General features: G+C 40.1%; 1 pseudogene; it reads right to left on the reverse strand.

Moving 5' to 3' along the window:
* Positions 1–583: 583 nt before the first annotated feature.
* On the reverse strand, positions 584–1151 carry LOC115518739 (annotated as a pseudogene).
* Positions 1152–20790: the final 19639 nt, after the last annotated feature.

The following is a 20790-nucleotide window of genomic DNA, read 5'->3' on the forward strand; positions in this document are numbered from 1 at the left end:
CTCTCTGTCTCTGCCCCTTGTGGAATTCTCTCTCTCTCCTCACTCACTTGCGCCCTCTCTCTGAAAGAAAGAATCCATTCAAAAAAAAAAAAAAAAGAAGTCAGACACTTAATTGACTGAGCCACCCAGGCGCCTCTAAAGATTTTATTTTATTTTATTTTTTTTATATATATGAAATTTATTGACAAATTGGTTTCCATACAACACCCAGTGCTCATCCCAAAAGGTGCCCTCCTCAATACCCATCACCCACCCTCCCCTCCCTCCCACCCCCCTAAAGATTTTATTTTTTAAGTGATCTCTACACCAGATGTGGTGCTCGAACTCACAACCCCGAGACCAAGAGTTGCACGCTCTACCAACTGAGCCAGCCAGATGCCTCTGAAGTATAATTTCATTCAACAGGAAATCCCTCCCTTGGAGGGAAAATGGGAAAAAAACCTTAAAGCCAAACATTTTTTCCAAGGCAGAGCACTGACATTTCCAGATTGACAGCAGAATACATTTATTTCCATGAAACAAAACCATGAGTGCAAAGTTTGCCTTTGAAACGGTTTCCCACTTCGTCTCCATTTTTCAAGGCTCAGGAAACGATGCTTGTGGCCTTCTTCAGGGTCAGTTTAACCAGTGATGATGTCGGATGGCAGCTTCCAAATATAGGAAAATTCTTCAATGGTGCTTTATCTGGGGGGTCAGAGTAGTTGGCAAGAAGACCTGAACCATCAGAATAGCTTAGCTGGTTTAAAGGATGGAGGAGCATCAATCAATACTGAAGTAGTTAGGATCCTTCAGTTGCCACAGCAATGCCCTTTCAGAAGCAAGAATTTGTTTCAGGTTCTTCCAGGTTCTGTTCTTGCCAGCTACCGTGCCACCATGGCCAGAGTGCACACAGAGTTTGGATCCTTAAATGGCAATGGCTTGGCAGCTTTTTCCATAGGTCCTGTACTGAAATCAGAGGGCACCACTTTATTTTCACTCACAGCTTCCCTGCTAATACCCCACCTAAAGCTGGAAGCAGACACTTTTTTTCTTCTTCCTGGCGTTGTAACCCCCGAGCTGCTGCCCTTGGAAGGACTGGCTGGCCTCTTCCTGCTGTTTCGGGCTATTCCCAGAGTGGAAATGATGGCCACAATTGGAATTTGAGCCTCCATTCTTTTTTTTTTTTTTTTTTAATTTTTTTTTCAACGTTTATTTATTTTTGGGACAGAGAGAGACAGAGCATGAACGGGGGAGGGGCAGAGAGAGAGGGAGACACAGAATCGGAAACAGGCTCCAGGCTCTGAGCCATCAGCCCAGAGCCTGACGCGGGGCTCGAACTCCCGGACCGCGAGATCGTGACCTGGCTGAAGTCAGACGCTTAACCAACTGCGCCACCCAGGCGCCCCTTGAGCCTCCATTCTTACCCTATGTTCTTTTATTTATTTATTTTTAATTTTATTTATTTATTTTTTAAATTTACATCCAAATTAGCTAGCATATGGTGCAACAATGATTTCAGGAGTAGACTCCTTAGTGCCCCTTACCCATTTAGCCCATCCCCCCTTCCACAACCCCTCCAGTAACCCTCAGTCTGTTCTCCATATTTATGAGTCTCTTCTGTTTTGTCCCCCTCCCTGTTTTTATATTCTTTTTGTTTCCCTTCCCTTACGTTCATCTGTTTTGTCTCTTAAAGTCCTCATATGAGTGAAGTCATATGATTTTTATCTTTCTGACTAATTTCACTTAGCATAACACCCTCCAGTTCCATCCACATAGTTGCAAATGGCAAGATTTCATTCTTTTTGATTGCCGAATAATACTCCATTGTATATATATATACCACATCTTCTTTATTCATTCATCCATCGATGGACCTTTGGGCTCTTTCCATACTTTGGCTGTTGTTGCTAGTGCTGCTATAAACGTGGGGGTGCATGTGTCCCTTCAAAACAGCACACTTGTATCCCTTGGATAAATACCTAGTGGTGCAATTGCTGGGTGGTAGGATAGTTCTATTTTTAGTTTTTTGAGGAACCTCCATACTGTTTTCCAGAGTGGCTGCACCAGCTTGCATTCCCACCTCTCTATGTTCTTTTAATATGTAGTTTTGAAAATAAATTTTTTAATGTTTTTATTTATTTTGGGGGGAGAGAGACAGTGAGCTGGAGAGGGGCAGAGAGAAAGAGGGAAACACAGAATCTGAAGCAGGCTCCAGGCTCTGAGCTGTCAGCACAGAGCCTGACGTGGAGCTTGAACTGGTGAATCACAAGATCATGACCTGGGCCAAAGTTGAATGCTCAACTGACTGAGCCACCCAGGTGCTCCTAGTTTTGAAAATTTTTTGAATTTTTTAAATACATTTTTTAAAATTAAGTTTATTTATCTATTTTGAGAGAGAGAGAGAGAGAGAGTGTGTGCACAAGTGGGGGAGGGGTAGAGAGAAGCAGAGACAATCCCAAGCAGGCTCTGCACCATCAGCCCAAAGCCCGATGTGGGGCTCCAACCTACGAACCACAAGACCATGACCCAAGCCAAGATCAATAGTCAGATGCTTAACCGACTGTACCACCCAGACACCCCTAAATTTTTATTTTATTTTATTTATTTTGAGAAAGAGAGAGAGGTGGGGAGGGGCAGAGAGAGAGGGGGAGAGAGAGAATCCCAAGCAGCCCCTGCAGTGTCAACACTGTCAGCATAGAGCCCGTCTCGGGGTTCAAACCCACATACCATGAGATCATGACTGGAGCTGAAACCAAGAGTCAGACACCTAATGGATTGAGCCACCCAGGTGCCCCTAGTTTTGAAAATTTTAATTTCAGAAAAGTCTTGAGTAGCTTTTGGGTTGCTTTTGTTTGGCATTTTTTTGTGTGCCTTTGCTTTGGTTTTCTTTTTCAGAGATTTCTATTAACCTATTAGTGGAGCTCTTGAAGATGCTCAAAGAAAGATGCCTAAGGGGATAAAAAGGTGAGCCAAGAATTTTGTATCTTCTATGTCTTTACTATTTGTCACTTTCTCTTGAACCATCTTTCTTCATTTTTTTTTTTACTTTAAAATTGTTTCCTCTTCAATTTTTTTTTCTTTTAGGTAAACTCTACATCTAAAGTGGGGTTCAAGCTCATGACCCCAAGACCTGAGTCACATGCTCTACCAACTGAGCCAGACAGTGCCCCACATCTTTGATAATTTTAAGGCATTATTTATTGTGTTTATTTGCTCTAGTGTTCCTTATAGTTTCGTCTTCATTTCTAAATGTTTTTTTCTTTTACTTCTAATTTTTCCTTGAGTTCTCTCATTTCAAACATTTTTAGTTTTTTTAATATTCTGATTTGTGTTATTCTTTCATTTCTCGTATCACTTTCTTTTTTTTTTAATTTTTTTTTCAACGTTTTTTATTTTATTTTTGGGACAGAGAGAGACAGAGCATGAACGGGGGAGGGGCAGAGAGAGAGGGAGACACAGAATCAGAAACAGGCTCCAGGCTCTGAGCCATCAGCCCAGAGCCTGACGCGGGGCTCGAACTCACGGACCGCGAGATCGTGACCTGGCTGAAGTCGGACGCTTAACCGACTGCGCCACCCAGGCGCCCCTCTCGTATCACTTTCTTGATGTCTTTTATTTCATTTTGAAATAAAATGTTATAATATTCTACTTTCTGAGCATATCTCTCTGGCATGCTTTCTTTTTGTAAAAACATTTTTCTGTTCTTAATTCTTTTTTCTTTTTTTTTTTTTAGTTTATTTTTTATTTATTTTGAGAGAGATAGAGAGCAAGTGGGGGAGGGGCAGAGAGCAAGGGGGTAGATAGAATCCCAAGCTGGCTCTGGGCTGTCAGCGCACAGCCTGATGTGGGGCTTGAACTCACGAAGTGTGAGATCATGATCTGAGCCAAAGTCAAGAGTTGGATGCTTAACCGACTGAGCCACCCAGGTGCCCCCCATTCTCTTTTTCCTTATAGTAATTTTGTAGAGCGTTTATTTATTGTTTGTTTGTTGTACAGGATTTAATCTGACACTTCCTGTTGCTCATTTTTAGCTGAATTTAATTTTTCTGAAGGATTTGTTCAGGTAGCTTTCCTATTTTTTTTTTTAAATTTTTTTTTCAACGTTTATTTATTTTTGGGACAGAGAGAGACAGAGCATGAACGGGGGAGGGGCAGAGAGAGAGGGAGACACAGAATCGGAAGCAGGCTCCAGGCTCTGAGCCATCAGCCCAGAGCCTGACGCGGGGCTCGAACTCACGGACCGCGAGATCATGACCTGGCTGAAGTCGGACACTTAACCGACTGCGCCACCCAGGCGCCCCTAGCTTTCCTATTTTGACAGAGCTCCTGTTTCTGTTGTTTGGGGGTAATGTTAAAAAATACAGCTTGCTCTCAGATTTCCTGACTTCATACCCCTACCCTGCCTTTATCTGGACCTTCTCTTCCTTTGTCTTTGCTGTCCCTATCCTGATCAAGTTTGATTTTTCTTTCAGCAGTTTCTCTTCAGTATGGGACCTATCCTGAAAGTGAGCCCTGAGGGGCCCTCGGGTGCCTCAGTCAGTTAAACAGCCGACTTTGGCTCAGGTCATGATCTCACAGTTTATGAGTTCAAGCCCCACATCAGCCCCTCCCTCTGTGCTGATAGCTCGGAGCCTGGAGCCTGCTTCGGATTCTGTCTCCCTCTCTCTCTCTGCCCCTCCCCTGTTTGTGCTTTGTCTGTCTCTCTCTCTCTCTCTCTCTCAAAAATAAATAAACATTAAAAAATGGGGGGGTGGGGGAGCCGGGGATGGTCAGTTTGGAGAGCTCAAAGGGGTGAGGTTGTTCCTGCCTCTTTTTTTTTTTTTTTTTTTTTTAAAGTGTAATTTTGAATTTTTTTTTTTTCAACGTTTATTTATTTTTGGGACAGAGAGAGACAGAGCATGAACGGGGGAGGGGCAGAGAGAGAGGGAGACACAGAATCGGAAACAGGCTCCAGGCTCTGAGCCATCAGCCCAGAGCCTGACGCGGGGCTCGAACTCCCGGACCGCGAGATCGTGACCTGGCTGAAGTCGGACGCTTAACCGACTGCGCCACCCAGGCGCCCCTGTTCCTGCCTCTTTAGGCCATATTGACATGTAGCAATTGACTTGCTACTGGAGAGGGCAAAACCTCTCTCCATTTTAACTCTTGTCAGAGTGGCCTGCCATGCCTTCCCTTGGTTGTTTGGACCATCTGTTCCATCTGTTCTCATATCCCTCTGACACCCTGTGTCTTCCTGTTTCTCCTGCATAAACACCCATAACAAGCAGGTCTTGTGGCTTTTGGGAGTTTGTTCCCACTGCTCAATAGTTTGGGGTTTGTGGTGATATCTGGTCACCTAGTTTTGTTGCAAATGTTGCCCATGAATTTTTGGTTTTGCCAACTGGTTGCTCTGCTTCGTTTTTATTTTTTGTTTTGGTGGGGATTTGAGAAACCCAAAAATTAGGGTGCCACTTCCACTGATATTTCCCCTCCCCACCACCACCACCACCACACATACCTGTCCCCCCGCCCCCACCATTACCCTTGTCTGGGACCCTACTTGTGCTTTATTAGTATTTTTCTTCCATGTTATAATGATATGTGTACTGTCTATTATCTGTTTCTCCCTAGACTGTAAGTAACGTAAGAGCTCAGGAATAGTGCCTGGCAATATAGTAGGGGTTCAACAAATATTTGTTAAGGAAAAAATGTTTCAAAAGAAGCAGCATATTTGGAGGCTGAGAGAAAAAAGTCAGTTTGTGGCAGATACGGGAAGTGGGATAAAGAACTGGTAAGAAAGGAGCCACTGGGCTGGCTCAGTCGGAAGGGCATGTGACTCTTGATCTCAGGATTGTGAGTTCAAACCCCACATTGGGTGTAGAGATTACTTTAAAAAAAAAAGAACTTGTTGGTAAGAAATAAAGCTGGACGATTGGGTCGGGTCAGTTTAGGGCTTTGTACAGCATTTAAGGAGATTGTACTTTACCCTGAAGGCAATGAAAACCCTTTAAAAATTTTTTAAGGAAAAAAAAAGATTGTAAGTAAGGGAGTGGTCTGATGAGATTTCTTTCTTTCTTTTTTATTAACATCACAAACTACAGTACAGAAAATGGATTCTGGGACATAAAAACTAGAGATGGGATTAGAATCAATGGCAATAATCCAGCAGTTGAATATACATGGTAAATAAAACATTGAATTACAGTGATCTGATTTTCAGATAACTTGCACAGTGGAAAATATAATCAGAATCCAAAAGGTAATAGAATGGCCAGAAAAATGATTAATCTGAAAAAGATGATAATTAGGCAAGATAAATGAAAGCTCATTCATTCAGGCCCCAAATTCATAACTGATGAACAAATATAGGCTGGTTTAATAATAGCTTGAAGAAAGACAAATTAGCAATAACATATTATGAAGTGATACTGTGATGAAACTAAGGATGTTAATTTATTCCTTTTATTTTGTTCTTTTTTTAGTTTATTTATTTTGAGGGGGGGTTGGGGAGGAGCAACAAGAGAAGGAGAGAGACTCCCAAGCAGGCTCCCCACTGTCAGCGCAGAGCCCAACATGGGGCTTGATCCCATGAACCATGAGATTATGACCTGAGCCAAAATCAAGAGTTGGATGCTTAACCATCTGAGCTACCCAGGCACTCCAATTTATTCCTTTAAAAATTTTTGTTTTAAAAATTTACATTGAGAGATAATTCACATATTATATAGTTAACCCATTTAAAGTGTACAATTCAGTAATTTTTAGTAGATTAATAGATGCGGTGCATCCATCCAGGAGTCAAATTTAGAATATTTTCATCACCTCAAAAAAGAAACCCTGTATCCATTGCCTATCATTCTTCTATCCCATCACTCCCCTCCCTAAGCCCTAAGTAACTACTAACCTACTTTCTGTCTCAATAGATTACCCTTTTTTGGACTTTAATAATAATGGAATTACATAATACATGGACCTTTCTGACTGCCTTCTTTATTTAGCATAATGTTTTCTTTCTTTTTTTTTTAAATTTAAGTTTATTTATTTTGAGAGAGAGAGAGCAGGGGAGGGGCAGAGAAAGAGGGAGAGAGACAATCCCAAGCAGGCTCCACACTGTCACCATAGAGCTGGATGTGGGGCTCCAACTCACGAACTGCAAGATCATGACCTGAGCTGAAACCAAGAGTCTGATGCTTAACCGACTGAGCCACCCAGGCACCCCGTTTATTTAGCAAAGTGTTTTCAACATTCATCCAAGTTGTAAGCATGTGTCAGTACTCTGTTCTTTTTTTTATTTTTTATTTTATTTTATTTTATTTTAATTTAATTTAATTTTATTTTTCGGGAGAGAGAGAGAGAGAGCGCGCGCAAGCAGGGGAGGGGCAGAGAGAGGAGGGCACAGAGGATCCAAAGCAGGCTTTGTGCTGACAGCAGTAGGCATGATGCGGGGCTCAAACTCGGGAACCGTGAAATCATGACCTGAGCTGAAGTTGGACATTCAACTGACTGAGCCACCCAGGTACCCCAGTACTCTGTTCTTTTTATAGGCAAATAATATTTAATTGTTTGGATATGCCACATTTTGTTTATGCATTTTTCTGTTGATGGACATTTTGGTTTTTTCCATTGTAGGGGAGGCAAATTTTACCCATCTTAGGTTCTCAGCTGGGGCTCTTTAACAAAAAGATAGATTAACAAGATAAAACGAACAAGCTTATTAATATATGCAGCACACATCACAGAAGAGAAAACTCAGTGAAAAGTAGTTCAAAGTGGTAGCTTAGAACTCTGGCTAATATAGCATCTTCAACAAAGAGCAATACATTTATGGACAAATGACAGGATGAAGGAAAAGAGTTTTAGGCTTCAAAGGACAGCAAACTAGGAAGGTAAACATATGGGAGGAAACTAAGGAAGGAAGGTTTGTTTGCAGATTTCTCTGGTGCCATCTCTGAGCTGATAAGAGTCTAGAGCATCTCTAATAAAGAATTTATATCTGCCCTTAGGCAGAAAAGGAGGAGGTTAGAGAGAGAGAAAGAGCTTTTTATGTGTTTGCTCCTTTTTTTTTTTTTTTTACATTTATTTATTTTTGAGAGACAGAGACAGAGCGTGAGTAAGGGAGAGGCAGAGACAGAGAGAGACAGAATCAGAAGCAGGCTCCAGGCTCTGAGCTGTCAGCACAGAGCCCGACGCAGGGCTCGAACCCACGAACCGTGAGAGCATGACCTGAGCCGAAGTCGGATGCTTAACCGACTGAGCCACCCAGGCGCCCCTGTTTGCTCCTTCTTAATTGCCTTTTTAGAGAGAGAGCTTTTTATGTGTTTGCTCCTTCTTAGTTGCCTTTAGCTCAAAATAATTTTATGTCAAAGAGCATATTTTGGGGTGATGTATTCTGGTTTTCTTCACCATCTTTTTGGCTATGATGAATCATGCCGCTATAAACATTCATGTACAAGTTTTTGTGGGGATGTATGTTTTCATCCAGCAATGGAATTGCTGAGTCATTTTATTTACTCTTTGTTCCCATTTATGGACATAGTTTTTAGGATGTGCTAAGTGATAGTCCCACCTGTAACCTGATATTCAGTCCTGGGCTATACACATTGACAAACTGGACCATGTACAGCTAAGAGAGGCCAGAGCAATAGAGAGGAGATGGTTAACTAAGTAACTTGAAGAATAAGGGGAGTATGTGGAAACATTTAGCTGGAGAAGAGAAAACTAAAGTGGAAAAGAGGGATGCCTGGGTGGCTTAGTCACTTGAGCATCTGACTTTGGCTCAGGTTGTGATCTAGTGGTTCATGAGTTCAAGTCCTACATCAGGCTTGCTGTTCTCAGTGCAAAGCCCGCTTCAGATCTTCTATTCCTCTCTCTCTCTCTGCCCCTCCCCCCTCTCAAAAATAAGTAAACACTAAAAAAATAAAGTGGAAAAGAGATATATTCAAAGATCTGAAGAGTTGTTATATAGAAGGGGGATTAGCCAGAGGGTAGAACTAAGCCCACTTGGTAGATATTTCAGAGCAACATAATAGGTCTGAAGATTTTCTTTCCTCCCTTCCTTCCTTCTTTCTTCCTTTCTTCCTTCCTGTCTCCTTCCCTCCTTCTTTCCTTTCCAATTATTTTATGTTTGACTACATAAAACATGAATAAAACGTAAAAAAGTACAAAAGGATGAACACTGATATCTTGCATTCAGTTCCCTTTCTTATAGGCAGTTTCTTATAAATCCTTTGAGATATATTTTAAACATATAAACAGATTTTTAAATTTTATAAAAAGAAATTTAGTATGCTTTTAGAGAGAGTAAAAGCATTTCTAACTAAAATTTAAAAAAAAATTTTTAGGTATGTTTACTTATTTTTAAGAGCAGTGAGAGACAGAGCATGAGAGGGGCAGAGAGATAGAGCCACAGAATTCCAAGCAGGCTCCAGGCTCTGAGCCTGAGGTGGGACTCAAACTCATGAACCGCGAGATCATGACCTGAGCTGAAGTTGGATGCTCAACCAACTGAGCCACCCAGGCGTACCATAAAAAAATTTTTTTTTTCTAACTCTTATAAATGGCCCAACCCTGTCTGTAATGACTGTTTCAGGCATTCTGTATCCTGGAGATATTTAGGGGAAATAGATAAACGATCATCAGTTAATTTTCTGGAGTATTTTTCTCTTGCAATTTATTTGTTGAAGAAACTAGATTGTTATCCTATAGAATTTCCCATGTTCTGGATTTTGCCAAGTGGTGTCTTTCCTTTGTTTTATGAATTTCTTGCAAATTGGTATTGGATTGAGAGGCTAAGATTCAGATTTGATTTTTTTTAATTTTTTAATGTTTATTTATTTATAATTTTCTAGCAGTCACATTTTATTTTTTTTATTGCTGTGTATATATTTTATTTATTTATTTATTTTAATATGAAATTTATTGTCAAATTGATTTCCATACAACACCCAGTACTCATCCCAACAGGTGCCCTCTATGTTTATTTATTTTTGAAAGAGAGAGACAGAGTGTGAGTGGGGAAGGGGCACAGAGAGAGAGGGAGACACAGAATCTGAAGGAGGCTCCAGGCTCCGAGCTGTCAGCACAGAACCCAACATGGGGCTTGAACTCTCAAACCACAAGATCGTGGCCTGAGCTGAAGTCAGGTGCTTAACCAACTGAGCCACCAGGTGCCTCTGGATTTGGTTATTTTAGTAAGCCTACTTCATAGATGGTGGTGAATTCTTACATCAGGAGGCATATACTATCTGGTTATCATATACTATCTGGTTATCTCTCTATTGTTGCTCAAAGTGCTGATATTCTCATTGTATTATTCCTTCTTCACTTATTAGCTGCCATATTTTTATAATGAAGAACTTCCCCTCAGAGTAGTAGATGAAAAGGCAAGATAGGGGCACCTGGGTGGCTCCGTCGGTTGAGTGTCAGACTTCTGCTCAGGTCATGATCTCACGGTTTGTGGGTTCGAGCCCCGCGTGGGGCTCTGTGCTGACAGCTCAGAGCCCGGAGCCTGCTTCGGATTTTGTGTCTCCCTCTCTCTGTGCCTCTCCCCAACTTGTGCTCTCTCTCTCTCTCAAAAATAAATAAGATGTAAGAAAAGGCAAGATAAATGTTTGATACTTTATCTAGTTTTCAAAATAGTGGGTTGGTACCCTATCATCTTACAATGACTAGTATTTTTTTTTAAGTAACATTATGAACTCATGAATTTAAATCTATTTAATGTGTTACATTGTGGTTATTATCTTTGTTAAATTGGGATGGCTATATTGGAAGCCTCTTAAGGTTGGCTCTTGAGTTCTTTTGATAAAACCTTATAGTCTTCAATAGTTTCTCCATTTCTCTCTTCACTATACACACTATAAATCAAGTGTAATCCCTACCATGTGAGAGAAATTTGTCTTGTTAGGGTCATCAAAAACCTCCATATGTGACCAAATCCCTGGCCATTCTCCATCTTCATCTTTCTTGCTCTCCCAGCAGTATGTGTGCCTGCTTATTATATATTTTTTACTTTTTTTTAATGTTTATTTATTCTTGGGAGAAACAGAGTGTGAGGCGGGGAGGGGCAGAGAGAGAGGGAGACACAGAATCCTAGCAGGCTCCAGGCTCTGAGCTGTCAGCACAGAGCCCAAAGCGAGGCTCAAACCCACGAACTGCAAGATCATGATCTGAGTGGAAGTTGGACAGTTAACCGACTGAGCCACCCAGGCGCCCCAGTGCCTGCTAACTAAAAGTCTTTCTTTGCTTGTCTTGTGAGACACTTCTTTTCTGGTTTTCCTCCTACCTCACTGAACATTTGCTCTCTGTCCTCTTTGCTGGATCTTCCCCCTTTCCTAACTTAGAAAGTGAGAGTAGATAGTAAAACAGTTCAAGGACCAAACTCTAGAACCTTCCACCGTTTACAGGTTAAAAAGAAGAGGAAGATACAGCAAAGGAAGAGCAAACTAAACGAAAAGCTAGCAGAAGGAAGGAAACAATAAATATTAGAAAAGAGATAGAGAATAGAAAAATAATAGAATAAATGAAACCTGAGTCTTCGTGGAAAATAACAAAATTGACAAAACTTAGCTAGCTAGTCTAAGACAGGGACACAAATAACTAAAATCAGAAGTAAAAGTGAAGACATTACGACCAAACTTACAGAAATAAAAAGGAGTGTGAGAGAATACTACAAACAATTGTACACCAACAAATTAGATTACCTATGTGAAATGGGAAAATCCCTAGAAACACAGGAATTACCAAAACTGACTCAAGCAGAAATCATAAAATCTGAACAGGCCTGTAACAGGTAAAGATAATGAATCAGTAACCAAAACCTCCCAACAAAAAAAGTCAGGACCAGATGGCTTACTGATGAATTCTACCAAACATTTAAAGAATTAACACCAATCCTTTTCAAACTCTTAAAAAAGAAAATAAAGGAGGAGGAGGAGGAATGTGCTAACTCATTCCATGAGACTAGCATTACCCTGACACCAAAGCCAGAAAAATGCATTACAAGAAAAGAAAATTACAATTCAGTGTCATTCAGTTCATTCACAATATTATGCAACCATCACCTTTATCTAGCTCTAAATCATTTTCACACCCCATAATAAAACCCCATGTCCATTAAGCAATCACACTCCTTATTCCCCCTATCCCCAGCTCTTGGCAACCACCAATCTCCCATTTTTATGGATTTAGCTCCTCTGAATAATTTATATAAATGGGATCATACAATATGTGATCTTGTATTTTGGGCTTTCTTTCACTAAATATAACGTTTTCAAGGTTTATTCACATTGTAGGATGTAACAATAGTTCATTTTCTAAATATTTATTTTTGAGAAAGAGAGAATGAGAGCAGGTGCGTAAGCAGGGGAGGGGCAGAGAGAGAGAGAGAGAGAGAGACAGAGGATCCAAAGCAGGCTCCCTGCTGACAGGAGACAGCCTGATGCAGGGCTTGGACTCACAAACCTTGAGATCATGACCTGAGTTGAAATTGGATGCTTAACCGACTGAGCCACCCAGGCACCCCACAATAATTCATTTTCTAAAACAGGGAAAACTTTCAATATTTTACCGAGAGAGAATCCTAAGTAAGGTCCACATGGTCAGTGCGGAGTGATATGGGGCTCAAACTCAGGAACCCTGGGATCATGACCTGAGCCAAAATCGAGAGTCAGCTGCTTAACCGACTGAGCCCCCTCTATCAAAAATTTTTTAACTCCTATTTCTAGTTTGCTAATTTTTTTAAGTTTATTTGAGAGAGAGAGAGTGCACGCATGTGGGGAAGGGCAGAGAGAGAGAAGGAGAGAGAGAATCCCAAGCAGCCTCCATACTGCCAGCACAGATCCCAAAGTGGTCCCACCAACAGTGGGATCATGACCTGAGCCTAAACCAGGAGTCGGCCACTTAACAGACCGAGCCACCCAGGCAACTCTAGAGCATGTGACTCCTGATTTTGGTTGTCAGAGCCACACCTTGGGTGTAGAAATTACTTAAAAATTAAAAAAAATTTTTTTTAAGATTTTATTTTTAGAAAATAAGCCTTTTAAAAAACATGGAGTTGTTCCTTTCACCACTAACGTGTGAATCTAAAAGAAATGTAATATTGTAGACATCAAGAGAATGGGCACTATTCAAAAAGGAATGCCCCACAAATGTTCCCATGGCAAAACTGGAGCAGTCTACAGTGTTACCCAGCATGCTCTTGGCATTGTTGTAAACAAATAAGGGCAAGATTCTTGCCGAGAGAATTAATATACATACTGCATTTAACAAGCACTCTAAGAGCTGAGACAGCTTCCTGAACTGTGTGAAGGAAAATGATCAAGAAAGAAGCTAAAGAGGGGCACCTGAGTGGCTCAGTCAGTTAAGTGTCTGACTCTTGATTTCTGCCCAAGTCATGATCTCACGGTTCAAGAGTTCGAGCCCCCCAGCAGGCTCTACACTGACAATGCTGAACCTGCTTGGGATTCTCTCCCTCTCTCTCTGCCCCTTCCCTGCTCACATTCTCTCTCTCTCAAAATAAATAAACTTAAAAAAGAAAGAAGCCCAAAGAGAAAGGTACTTGGGTTCAATTGAAGCCCCAGCCTGTTTACCCAGAGAAGTATACTTTATGACAACCAGTAGAAAGGAGCCTGAGCTGCTGGAACCCATTCGTTATGGATTCATGACAGGTGTAAAAAGAATACAAGACCCCTGGACTGTTTAAAAAAAAAAAAAAAGCAATGGTAATAGTCTCCATAATATCTTCATTTAATTCACCAATTTCTGGTCCTTGTGAAAACCAGACAGATACTGGAGGATGTGTGTGAACTATTGTAAATCCAGCCAAGTAGTAGCCTTACTTGTAGCTGCCTTGCCTGATGTGGTATCATTGCTAGAGCAGATGAACAGGTACATGGTATGCAATCCTTGATCTGGCAAATGCATTCTTTTCCATCCCTATCAGAAAGAAGAAAAGAAACAGTGCACATTCGAGAAACAGTTCACATTGGAGAAACAGTTCACCTTCACTTGGAAAAGGCAACAATGTACATTTATAGTCTTACCCGAGGGGTATGTTTGCTCTTCTGCTCTCTGTCATTAAACGATCTGAAGAGACCTAACCAGCTAGGCATCTCTCAGAGCATCACTATATTGAGCTGCTATGTTGATAACATCATGCAACATGGACTGGTTGAGCAGGAAGTAGCAAGTATGTCACATGCCTTGGTAAAACACTGGCTCTCCAGAGGGTGAGATAGTAACCTTTTTTCAGAGTTCCCTTCACAATTAGTTGAAGCACTGTGACTGCTCAGCAATCAACTTTTCCATCTGGCCACTCTTGCTTCCTTTCTTTCCTGCAATTGCCAATCCCAAGAGCACTCACTAATAAACTGCCTGTCCTTCAATCTCGATCTTAGAAATGGCTTCCCAGGAGCACCTGGGTGGCTCAGTCAGTGAGGCATCCAACTGCAGGTTGGGTCACGGGTTCGTGGGTTTGAGTCCCCACATTGGGCTCCGCTGCTGACAGTTCAGAGTCTGCTTGGGATTCTCGCTCTCTCCCTGTCTCTCTGCCCCTCCTCCACTCTCTCTCTCTCTCTCTCAAAACAAATAAACTTAAAAAAAAAGAAAAGGGATGGTTTCCCTAGAACTGAATGTGTGATCAAGGGAAACACTTTGCCAGGAAAAAAAAAATAAACATAAAACAAATTAGGGTTTTATTTATTTATTTATCTTTAAAAAATTTTTTATAGTTGTTTATATTTTTTATTACTTTTTAAATTTATTTATTGTTTAATTTACATCCAAGTTAGTTAGCATATGGTGCAACAATGATTTCAAGAGTAGATTCCTTAAGGCCCCTTACCCATTTAGACCTTCCCTCCCTCCCACAACCCCTCCAGCCATCCTCTGTTCTCTATATTTAAGAGTCTTTTGTGTTTTGTCCCCCTCCCTGTTTTTATATTATTTTTGCTTCCCTTCCCTTATGTTCATCTGTTTTGTATCTTAAATTCTTCATATGAGTGAAGTCATATGATATTTGTCTTTCTCTGACTAATTTCGCTTAGCATAATACCCTCTAGTTCCATCCACGTAGTTGCAAATGGCAAGATTCATTCTTTTTGATTGCTGAGTAATATTCCATATATATATATATATATATATATATATATATATATATATATATCTCACATCTTGTGTGTGTGTGTGTGTGTGTGTGTGTGTGTGTGTGTATACCACATCTTCTTTATCTATTCATCTGTCAATGGACATTTGGGCTCTTTCCATACTTTGGCTATTGTTGATAGCACTGCTGTTAACAGTGGGGTGCATGGGCCCCTTTGAGACAGCACACCAGTATCCTTCGGATAAATATCTAGTAGTGCAATTGCTGGGCTGTAGGGTAGTTCTAATTTTAGTGTTTTGAGGAACCTCCATACTGTTTTCCAGAGTGGCTGCACCAGTTTGCATTCCCACCAGCAGGGTGAAAGTGTTCCTCTTTCTCCACATCCTTGCCAACATTTGTCGTTGTCTGAGTTGTTCATTTTATCCATTCTGACAAGTGTGAGGTGGTGTCTCATTGTGGTTTTGATTTGTATTTCCCTGACGATGAGTGATGTTGAGCATTTTTTTCATGCATCTGTTCGCCATCTGGATGTCTTTGGAGAAGTGTCTATTCACGTCTTTTGCCCATTTCTTCACTGGATTATTTGTTTTTTGGGTGTTGAGTTTGGTAAGTTCTTTATAGATTTTGGATACTAACCCTTTACCTGATATGTCATTTGCAAATATCTTCTCCCATTCTGTCAATTGCCTTTTAGCTTCACTGATAAAAATTTTTTTAATTTTATTTATTTTTGAGAGAGAGGGAGAGAGAACAGATGAGGGAGGGAGGGGCAGAGATAGAGAGGGAGAGGGAGAATCCGAAGTAGGCTCTGTACTGCCAGCATCAGAGCCTGATGTGGGCTTGAACCCAAGAACTGCGAGATCATGACCTGGGCTGAAATCAAGAGTCAGACACTCAGTTGACTAAGCCACCCAGGTGCCCCAAAATTGGGGTTTTACTATGCGATAAAATTCAAGGCAAAAATTATGAACCAAGGAGATAGCATTACATAATGATAAAATAAACAAAGAAAGCAAGAAAACATAACCAACATAAATGTGCTTGGCAATATAGGCTCAAAATATATAAATAGTAATAGTTAAGTGGTACCTGGCTGGCTTAGCTGGTAGAGCATGCGACTCTTGATCTTAGGGTTGTTTGTTTTGTTTTTTAACTTTTTTAACGTGTATTTGTTTTGAGAGAGATAGAGAGCAAGGGAGGGCAGAGAGAGAGGGAGACAGAACCCAAGCAGGCTCCACGCAGAGCCCAACATCACACAGAGCCCAACATGGGGCTTGAACCCATGAACCATGAGATCATGACCTGAGCCGAAATCAAGAGTCAGAGAGGCTTAATCAACTGAACCACCCAGGCACCCCATTGATCTCAGGCTTGTAAGTTCAAGCCTCAAGTTTTATGTAGAGATTACTTAAAAATAAAATCAAGGGTGCCTGAGTGGCTCATTCGGTTCAACGTCCAACTCTTGATTTCAGCTCAGGTCATGATTTCCTGGTTCGTGGGATTGAGCCCAGTATTGGGCTTTGCACTGACAGCTTGAAGCCTGCTTGGGATTCTCTCTCTCCCTTTCTCTCTGCTCCTCCCCAACTCTTTCTCTCTCTCAAAATAAATAAATAAATAAATAAATAAATAAATAAATAAATAAATAAATAGTTAACCGTATTGAGTAACTTCTATGTTACTCAATAGAGCCAGGCATGCTCTATATAGGCTTTACATGTGGTAATTCATACTCTTCATTAGAGGCATGTGAAAAAGTACTTTTATTCTCCCCTTTTGCACTTATAAAAAACAATAAATTGAAAGACAGATACCATATGTTTTCACTCTTATGTGGATCCTGAGAAACTTAACAGAAACCCATGAGGGAGGGGAAGGAAAAAAAAAAAAAGAGGTTAGAGTGGGAGAGAGCCAAAGCATAAGAGACTCTTAAAAACTGAGAACAAACTGAGGGCTGATGGGGGGTGGGAGGGAGGGGAGGGTGGGTGATGGGTATTGAGGAGGGCACCTTTTGGGATGAGCACTGGGTGTTGTATGGAAACCAATTTGACAATAAATTTCATATATTGAAAAAAAAACAATAAATTTAGGAACAAACATAAATAAATCAACTATTGGAACTGGAAATGTTTACAGAGCTCTCTTAGAAACAGATGGATGAAGCAGACACAATAAGCAGAGATACAGAAGATGTGAATAATACAGTGAGTTCAGTGTATTGTATATGGAGAATTCTACATCTAACAAACAGATAGTATGCTTTTTCTAGTACATATGAAACATTACAAAAGATGACTATGTACTAACTTACAAAAGAAGTCTTAATATTACATTTTAATTTTTTCTAAATTTATTTTTATTCTTAATTTTTTAAGGTAATCTCTGTGCCCAAGGTGGGGCTTGAACTCATGACCACAAAATCAAGAGTCTGATGCTCCATGGACTGAACCAGCCAGGCACCCCAATACTACATTTCAAAGCATCAGTATAACACAGCCTATGTTCTATGACTGTAACACAATCACATGGGAAATAACTAATTAAAGGATAGCTTAAAAATTTTTTTTAATGTTTATTTATGTTTGAGAGAGAGAGATAGATCATGAGCAGGGCAGGGGCAGAGAGAGATGGAGACACAGAATCTGAAGCAGGCTCCAGGCTCCGAACTGTCAGCACAGAGCTCCATGTGGTGCTCAAACTCACAGACTGCAACATTATGACCTGAGCTGAAGGCAGACGCTTAAGCAACTAAGCCACCCAGGCGCCCCATGGATAGCTTTTTAAATCCCCAAATGTCTGGAACCTAAGCACATACTGTTAGTAAATCTTGAATTAAAAAAGGAGTAAGAGGGGAAAAAAAAGAGTAAGAGAAATTATGAAATACTTTAAATAAAAGTTTGTCATATTTTCTAGGATACAACTATTTTTATTTATTTATTTATTTTTAATTTTTAATGTTCATTTTATTTTTGAGAGAGAGCATGCACGAGTGAGGGAGGGGCAGAGAGAGGCAGAGACAGAGGACTGGAAGTGGGCTCTGGACTGTCAGCAGTGAGCCCCATGAGGGCTTGAACTCATGAACCTTGAGATCATGACCTGAGCCAAAGTCAGACACTCAACTGACTGAGCCACCCAGGCACCCCTTGTTTTTATTATTATTATTATTATTATTATTATTATTATTATTATTTTAATGTAGGATACAACTAAAGCTTTAATTAGAGATGTAGAATATTAAATACATTTGAAAGAAAAAAAAAGTTTGGGCACAAATGAAAAAGCATTCAACTCAACAATGAATCAGTGGGATGCCTGGGTGGCTCAGTCAGTTAGGTGCCCTGCTTCCACTCAGGTCATGATCTCACTCCTCGTGAGTTTGAGCCCCATGTCCGGCTCTGTGCTAACAGCTTGGAGCCTAGAGCCTGCTTCAGATTCTGTCTCCATCTCTCTGCCCCTCCCCTGCTCACACACTGTCTCTCTCAAATATAAAAAGTAAAACAAAAAAAAATTTTTTTTAAAGAATGAATCAGTTATTAGAAAGAGATTTTAATTATCTGAGCAAATGGGTCAGGAAGAAATTCAAAACTTGAAAATGCCAGCAAACATTAAAGAAAGTACAAAATATTTTTAAATGTTTATTTATTTTTGAGAGAGAGAGAGCGTGCACATACTCCTGCATGAGCCTCTTGTGCTCATGAGCAGGGGAGGGGCAGAGAGAGGGAGAGAGAGGAGAATCCCACCTGGGTGGCTGAGTTGGTTAAGCATCCAACTCTTGATTTGGGATCATGTCATGATCTCACAGTTTGTAGGACAGAGCCTTGTTTTGGGCTCTTTGATGACAGTGCAGAGCCTTCTTGGGAGTCTCTCTCTCTTTCTCTTTCTCTCTCCCCTCCTCTGCTCTCTCTCTCTCTCTCTCTCTCTCTCAAAATAAATAAACATAAAAAATTATCTCCAGGTGCCTGGCTGGCTTGGTCGGTAGAGTATGGGACTCTTGATCTCATGGTCATGAGCTTGAGCCTCACCTTGGGCATGGAACCTACTTAAAATAAATACATTAAATAAATAAATAATTATTGCACACTCTTTTTCTGGTTCCTGAAAAACTCATAAAGTAGTGAGAAACTATTCTTGGAAGTCAGTAGAATATGCCTATAAAATCATCTGGGTTGAGACTTTTGGGTAGAAAACTCTTTGATTAATATTCTAATTTCTTGGGGCACCTGGATGGCTCAGCAGTTGGGTAAGCCTCTGACTCTTGGTTTCAGCTCAACCTTGATTTCATGGTTGGGGAGATCAAGCCCCACATAGGGCTCTGAGCTGATATCGCGGAGCCTGCTTGGGATTTTCTCTCCCTCTCTCTCTCTGCCCCTCACGAGCTCGCTCGCTCTCTCTCTCTCTCTCTCTCTCTTTCTCTATCTCAAAATAAATAAATAAAGCTTTAAAAAAAGTAAATAACACACTGATTAAGTTAACTGGTATTTTATTTAGAATATTCGCTTTTTTTTTCCTTACAATATTTGTATGTATATACATAAGTGAGAGGAACCGATAACATTCATTTCATGCATTTTCAATACCTAGTTTTAGAACCAAGATAACTACTATTGATTGGGTAATATTGTGGTTGTAGCCAGGAATCTTTTTTTTAATGTATGTATTAGTTCTAATTGCGTGTTTTTGTTTGTTAATTTTTTGCATTAATCACTCTCACAGGAGTTTTATGTAATATGAAACTTACTATACCTTTTACCTCTTCTGTGTATTTATTTCATAAGATCCAGTTCAAAGGAGTCTGTGTGTAAAACCTGAAACTTTCTTCCCTAAAAATAATGAAAAACAAATGCCCATTTTTACTATGTAGTACAGTTTGGTTTTTTTAGTATTACAAATCCACTATCAGTAAATAAATAATACTCAAACAATTGGATATACATAAGATGTGGTAAGGCAGGGTGAGATTAGGAAGGAGGGATTACAAAAAGGTATGAAGGAATGTTCCTGGGTGATGGATAAATTCATTATCTTGATTGTGGTTATGGTTATATACATATATCAAAAGTCATCAAGTTGTGGACTTTGAATACATGCAGTTTATTGCAAATTGATTATATTTCAATTATACCTCAATAAGTGGGTGGAGAAGTCTTTAAAATTATCCAGATCACAAAACATAAGAAGTAATATTGATTAAATTATACCAAAATTAAAGATGTCTGTTCAATAAACAATATTATTTTTTAATGCTTATTTATTTATTTATTTATTTATTTATGAGAGAGAGAGAGAGAGAGAGAAGGAGAGTGCGGATAGGGGAGGGGCAGAGAGAGAGGGAGACAGAATCTGAAGCAGGTTCCATACTGTCAGGGTAGAGCCTGATGTGGGGCTCAAGCTCACGAACTGTGAGATCATGACCTGAGCTTATGAGATGTTTAATGAACTGAGTCACCCAGGCACCCCATTAAACAATATTATTGACAGAGTTAATGATGAAAGTTGGGAAGAAATATTTGCAATTTTTAAAATTAACAAAGGACTGATATCTGAACTATACAATAAACTGATGCAAGTCAATGGAAAAATATGGGAATCCCTATAGAAAAATTGGCAAAGGAAAACAAATAGGCAATTCATAAAAAAGAAAAACCAAAAGTGAGAAAAAAATTGAGAAGATGCTCAAACATATTAATGATTAAAGAAATGCAAGGAGGGGCACCTGGGTGGTTGAGCGTTTG

The sequence above is a fragment of the Lynx canadensis genome, chromosome B4, assembly GCF_007474595.2.
Source record: "Lynx canadensis isolate LIC74 chromosome B4, mLynCan4.pri.v2, whole genome shotgun sequence".
Taxonomy (NCBI): domain Eukaryota; kingdom Metazoa; phylum Chordata; class Mammalia; order Carnivora; family Felidae; genus Lynx; species Lynx canadensis.